The sequence below is a fragment of the Osmerus mordax genome, chromosome 20, assembly GCF_038355195.1.
Source record: "Osmerus mordax isolate fOsmMor3 chromosome 20, fOsmMor3.pri, whole genome shotgun sequence".
Lineage (NCBI taxonomy): Eukaryota > Metazoa > Chordata > Actinopteri > Osmeriformes > Osmeridae > Osmerus > Osmerus mordax.
The window spans coordinates 8645620-8652917 of NC_090069.1; positions in this window are offsets into that span (position 1 = coordinate 8645620).

Genomic DNA, 7298 nt, shown 5'->3' on the forward strand with positions numbered 1-7298 from the left:
GCCTAACTCCTTTTCACGAGTTCAGTAATCACACCATAGATTGAATAGATAGCTTTTATTGAAGCAGAGTTGGTAGCAGAGCCAAGCCCGATGGTGGAGGAGGCCGGTAGCAGAGCCGGGCCTGGTGTCCGGGCATTGACTCAGGGTGTGGCGGAGAGTCCTAATGGGTCACGGCCGAGCAGCAGTTCAAGCAGATCCCCAAAAGGAAAAGACTCACCTACGGGCTGCAGCGAGGCTGATGCAAGCCTGACTGTGGTGAAGGTCGGGGATGTTGGTCCTGACGTATGAGCGGTATGCCTGGGGAGGACCAGCGACCCAGGAGCTGGATGGTGTGGTCAGCAACGCCCTGGCTGGAAGCAGAGGAGGCCGTACCGATCCTGAATGAATGTGCGGAATAGTGTGAAGGGTCAACACCTGATTTGGCGAGGATGATGGTGGGACCAGAAGCGGGAGGCGACATGTCCTGATTCCGTGAGGAATGGTGGGCTGGAGGGGAGGGCATGGCTTCTTGGTTTGGATAGAGCCAGATTATCCAGGGACTCAGGTGCTGAGGGGAGAGTTAAGGCAGAAGAGGAAGATCGGAACAGCTGGCCTGTTCTGATTTGCTGCTTTTTAGGGTGAAGATGAATTTGTCTGGGGAATGTAGCGTGATGCCAGAGACGCATGGGTGAGCGTAGGGGTTGAAGGTGGACGTGAACTCAAGCACCTCAGGGAGCCAAAGAAGGCCAGGAGGAGCATGGCCTCTTGGGTGGAATCGGTGGAAGGGGAGGAGTAGCCAGTGCGCGGTGTGTATGCAGGCGGCTAGCAGGTCGGCAGTGAGGGGGAGCCATGCAGAGGGAGAGCAACTTGCAGAAGAAGTTGATGAATCCGATGCTGCCAAGGTACAGGATAGTGGAAGTGCGGATGGAGAGGTGTATGTGTGCGTGGAATGAAGCTTGGAGGATGGCCTCTTGGGTGTGGAGTGAAGGTTGTGGAGGGGTGCCGTCATGGGAAGATGGTACAGGAAAACGGAGGATCCGGAAATAGGAAGTGGTCCGTCTTGTGCCAAGAGGCAATTTCTGGATGGAGAGACGGGAGGGGAAGTTAGTGTAATAGCGAGGAGGGGCTGGTAGAGAACAGAGCCTGATGTGGTTGGTGGAGGTTGGTAGCAGAGCCAAACATGATGCAGTGTGGTAGAGGCTGGTAGCAGAGCCAGGCCCGATGCAGTGAGGTAGAGGCTGGTAGCAGAGCCGAGCCCGATTCAGTGAGGTAGAGGCTGGTAGCAGAGCCAAGCCCGATGCAGTGAGGTAGAGGCTGGTAGCAGAGCCAAGCCTGTTGTGGTTCATCAAGGCTGGTAGCAGAGACAAGCCTGTTGCGGTTCATAAAGGCTGGTAGCAGAGCCAAGCCTGATGCAGTGTGGTAGAGGCTGGAAGCAGAGCCAAGCCTGATGCGGTGTGGTAGAGGCTGGTAGCAGAGCCAAGCCTGATGCAGTGAGGTAGAGGCTGGTAGCAGAGCCAAGCCTAATGCAGTGTGGAGGCTGGTAGCAGAGCCAAGCCTGATGCAGTGTGGTAGAGGCTGGAAGCAGAGCCAAGCCTGATGCGGTGTGGTAGAGGCTGGTAGCAGAGCCGAGCCCAATGCAGTGAGGTAGAGGCTTGTAGCAGAGCCAAGCCTGTTGCGGTTCATAAAGGCTGGTAGCAGAGCCAAGCCTGATGCAGTGTAGAGGCTGGTAGCAGAGCCAAGCCTGATGCGGTGTGGTAGAGGCTGGTAGCAGAGCCAAACCTAATGCGGTGTGAAGGAGGCTGGTAGCGGAACCAAGCCTGTTGTGGTTCGTGGAGGCTGGTAGCAGTCAAGCCTGAGGCTGGTAGCAGAGCCAAGCCTGTTGTGGTTCGTGGAGGCTGGTAGCAGAGTCAAGCCTGAGGCTAGTAGCAGAGCCAAGCCTGAGGCTGGTAGCAGAGCCAAGCCTAATTCAGTGTGGTGGAGGCCGGTAGCAGAGCCGAGCCTGATGTGGTTGGTGGAGGCTGGTAGCAGAGCCAAGCCTGATGCAGTGTGGGGGCCCTTGCGCCAGTGGAGATGAAGGGGGGCCGATAGTGAGGAAGTCGTCCAGGAGATGGAGGAGGAGGGGACTCATTGAGGAGGATCCAGCGGAGTGCTTCAAGAAACACGAAGATGCACGGCCTGCTTTTGCATCCAATGCCAGGCGGACAGCAAGCAGTTTTGAGTCCTGCCAGTGAACCCCAAGAAAACCCAGAAAGGCGGGGGGATGGGAGGGCCTCGAACGCGGTGAGCCACCTGCAGGGAGAAAAGCACAGGACACGGTCAGGGGTGGCGCGGCCCGGAGCAGGCGGGGCCGGAACAGAGCATGCAGGTGCGGGGCAGGGGGGCACCAAGAAGCCGAGGAACACCGCGAACAGGGCCAAGAGGACAGTGAGGGCGAGAGCCAAAGCTGGGGCAGGAGAGGCAGGCGAGGCAGGGGGCGGGAACCCACGGGGCGCGGCTCAGCACCCGGTAGCAGGAAAGGGCGGAGCGGCGAGTGGGTAGGCGTGCCGGCCCCCCGGACTCTCCGGAGCAGAGGGCGAACAGCCTGGCCGTCAGACAGACAGGCGGAATGGATCCCCCGAGCCCGGAGGAGGCGCCGCAGGCCGGCGACGGTCCAAACCGAAGGCAGCACCGGGAGGCGTGGAGCGGGCGGAGCCAGTCGCCGCGAAGCAGAAGACAGGGAGCAGCGTGAAGAGCCGGCGGAGGAGGCGAGGACGGGAACGCCGAGTAGAGGAGGAGAATCCGGGGCCAGCACGGGCAGCCGACCGACCGAGGAGCGACACCCGGAGCGAGTCCAGGTAGAAGGCCTGGTAGGCGGAGACCATGGGGGACGGCCAGGCCGAGGCCCGGGACCAGGAGGTGGAACCGCGGGACCCAAGGAAGCAGAGGAGCCCGGAGCAGCACCACTCGGGGACGCGGCCAGAACGCTGTGGGCAGGACCGTCTCACCAGCCGGGAGGGAAACACGTGGTCGGCCAGGTGGAGGTCCAGGACGTCCAGCCCCCACCGCAGAAGACGAGGCCGGGAGGCGAACAGCGGGAGCCGGGGCGAGCAGAACAGCAGCGGAGCAGAGCGGGCAGGGTGATAGCAACAACAGGGTGCACGGAAGGTCGAAGTGACAACAACATGCTAGCACAGGGACCAGAGGAATGGAAGATACTTTATACAGAACTCTTCATTGACCAAAGGGAGTTTGGTCGCATTCTTCCGTGCTTTACTGGGCTGATGCGTATTAGTTTGATTGGAGAAGGAGGAGTCTTGGTGTGCCACCTTCCTCCCGAACTTTAGTTAACCCTTTCAGGCCTAACTCCATTTTGCAAAGGGGACATGATTTCTCGTGAAAGCCAGTTCTTATTGACATTTTAGCAAAGGGACCGTATGAGGGCCTGCGTGGCAATGGCCTACTATATGCCCGGCTAGTGGCAGCAACACGCATGATTTTAGCATTGTCGGCAGAGCGGATTTCGTTGAGGAGAGAGTCAAGGGCTTGAGAAATCTCTGATTTAATAGAGGCCAGTGTGCGTGTGCGTAACTCAGTGCCATAGCACTGTTTGATGAGTTTGGGTAACTCAGGGTGTATTAGACGTAACCATGTCACAACTATGAAGTTCTCAAGGGAGGGGGATAGCTCCTCGTCCTCAGACACAACCTCGCCGTGGTGAGTCAATACATTGGCTTTGAGAAGGCTGTCCTCTGTGAAGGCCATAAGGCGCAGATATAGATCTTCAGGTCGCTCATCAGTTTCTAGGTGCATATCCACAAAATCAATTAACTGAGTGCCAGTTGTCTGAAACCCATAATGCAGTCGAATGGCTTGCCAGATACTGTCGATGGATACAGAATTTTTTACAATATTGTTGCGTGAGATCACGGGGCAATAGTTGGCAATTTGACCTAGCATCAGTTCCAAATGACTCACTTTCTGTTGAGCAGTCCGTCTACGAGCTGCAGGCAAGTCATCGCCGTCATCTCTGAATCCTCTGAGGACGTTATTCTTACTCTTTTTAATCCACGTCGTCTACTCGACGAGAAACGGGGCAAACAATGGATCCAAAGACAGTGTGTAAAGCAAGTTATGCTTCCAGTTTTCAAAAGAATTCAAAGTCTCTTGTTTGGACAAGCACGACTGTTTCAGTGCGCGGTTACGGTGCGTTTACACTACAGCGACGCGATGCGAGCGACCACATGTTTTCCATTTATTTTCAATGGAGCCAGGCAAATCGCTTGCGTGGTGCATTGTGGGTAGCGACGCGATCGAGTTGACATTTTCTCAATTTAATGCAAATGAGGAGCGATTTTCGCTAGCGATGGCCAATCGCAGTGTTTTCTTGTTTCTCGTAACGTAGCAACCATGGTAAACATTTCTAGCTTTCAGTTTTTAAGATGGAGGAGAAACTAATCGCCTGTGTGGCTGCATATCCAGTCCTGTACGATACGTCTCTGTATTTGTACAAAGACATTAATAAAAAGAATGAGGCCAGGCGCATTTTTGCCGACGTTGTCGGTGCTCTTGGTGGTACGTAACTTTGTTCTGGTAACTAGCTAGTTACAGTAGTAGCCCGGCTGGAACTCCCTGGTCGTATCGACAGATTAGCAGAGACTTTAAGTAATATAATAAAACGTTTTTGACACATGTCAACGTGTATGTTAAACAGTTTTGTATTTTGTATACAAGTTCTATTTTGATCGATGTTGCGAATAAGTAAACCCAAGTCTGCACACTTGGCCATGACAACTACAACAGTGACTTTAGAGAACTACAATTCTACATTAATCTGTTTGATACGCCCCCGCGCGTGGTGAACTGTGGGAAGGCGAGCGATGGCAAGCGATTTGCGTTGCTGCAGTGTAAATGCACTGTTAGCGTTAGCTGCCATTACGCAGATGGATAGAAGCGTTACACAACCGAGAGTACGTGTGTAGTTGGTACTTTACTGTACACAGAGCCAACCACACCGGAGACATGCAGTCACAAAGCAGACAGGAAAATACACAAGGCGCATGCGCCAATACAGTTAACAATAACTTGCCAGCAGACTGGCATAGGAAGAACTTGACGAGGTTGTATTGACTTGGAACAATCACAGAGTCCGTAAAGTCCACAACTCACTATCACCCAATGGACGTCCTTCCATATTACATGCAGTCCCTCACCTTTACGGCGCTCTCTGCCGCTTCTGCTTCTCTGTGTTAGACACAGAGAAGATTCAAGTCTGCCTCGAAGAGTGTGTGTTTAAGGACTTCCCATGTGATGAAAATGTGTTCAATGTCTGTGTGGACCTAATGTCAGAGTATAATCTGAAATTAACGAATGATGTGTTTGAAACAGTTAACCTATATATGGAACTCAGACAACTGATTAACAATTAACTAAATCTAGATCAGTGACTTTCCTGAGTCTGCATTTCATGTTTTAATCTGTGGTGAAATCAAATGTAATTGTACTTAATTTATACATTTCAAAGATGCACCAAATAATTTCAGTTCTTTCTTAAAAAATATTTTTTCAAACAAAGTTTTTTCTCGTCCTGTCTATTTGTAAGAACTGAGTACAAATTCTAACTCCACAAATGTAATAAATAAATTCTTTATTCAATTATTTAAACAATCACAGCATTAAAAACAGCATATCATTTCATTTGAACTGCAAATTAATCAAACTTTCTACTGAAAAGAGCCTTTAATAGTAATGCATATGCTAATGGATGGTTGACAATGCCATGCTGTTTTTTTGGTATTAACAATGACTACACCTGAATAGAATGAGTAAAATAGTGTTTGTAATGTGAAATTAAAAAATAAAAGTACATTGTAACAACATTGGACTATTATGTGACATGTACTTATTTTAGTTACAATCCTTTGCTTAGGTCATGTTTTCAAAAAATAAAAACATGGCCACACATTAGAGTAGACCTGACGTGGTGTTTTCAAAAAGAACAGTGGAGCTGGTTATTATCTGTGTTAAGAAGGTTAGATGAACAGCTAAAGCTGTCAAGTTTCAGCAAACACTAATGTTAAAATACAAGTTAGGTTCCTCCATTTTTCAAATATGCCAAATTACCCTGAGACTCATTTAGACTTTGGTTCAACAAAAGAAAAGTAGTAAAAAGCAGCATTAAGAAAGTGGACAGCGTGTTAAAGCTGTGACATTCTGGAAGGTTCAACAAAGTGGCTGTAGTACTTCCTTCATTAGACAAATCTGTAAAACCTACAATGAATAAACACTAAACTCTGATGGCAGTCCAATTCCCGTTTGCTGAAATCTTTGTATCTTAGACTATGTCCATTACCCACACGTTGCTTTTCTAAGACTTTGTTTATTTCATGTCGAAAATCGTGGTAGTTATCATAGCTTACTGGCAACTCCAAGTAACAGCCACAAGTATGAGCAACAGGTCTTCTCTGAAAACCCTGAACCTGTGTGAAGCTGACAGTGATGCTCTTTCCTGTGAACAAATCTGACTAGGGATGCGTATTGATAAGATTTTAACGATTCCGACTCCTTATCAATTCCTGCTTATCGATTCGATTCCTTATCGATTCTCTTATCGATGTTCCCCTCTACAGCCATAGGTCTGTGCGTCCTGCACCCCCCCACACACACACTCGTTCTAAACAAATTTCTCAAACTGGCTTTGACTGGCTCTGAAATGAGCTTATACCTACCACCTCTAGGCCTCTTCAGGCCTCAAAACAAAATCTAGTCGGAGATAGAAACTTTCAGTTTCCTTGTGTTCCAGCTTCTATTACTCAACACCAGTAGGACTTACAGGGGTCCTAACAACAGGGAAAATAACTTCAGTGTCACCTTTCAAAAGAGACCATTTACATGCATGTACTCCAAATGGTTCAACAACAGCTTTCAATGTACTTTGGGTATGTTGTTTAGGCGTTTTCAGGCACATTTAACAGGACTACTAAAAGGTTAAACAATTAAAATGCTAAGTTTAATAATGGATTAAAAATTGATATGCTCAGTTTAATAATGCGACACGCTAACGTTTGCTGATAACACACGCCGCCCCGATAACGTGAAACGATCAATAAGATCAATACTAATGGGAGACGAATGCTGGAGCTAAAATGTATGCTTCAAACGACGGGACAGAAGATAACTAGATCGACTACACACAATAAAGGCAAATTGCTTCACACAGTGGTTGTGATCACTTTTGAGCCGTTTAGCTCTACCTTAGATAATTAGAGATGAAGCGCGAACGTTAGCTGCGCTGCTGCATGCATCAAACACATGATGTTCCAGTAACTTCATTCCATGCTGTG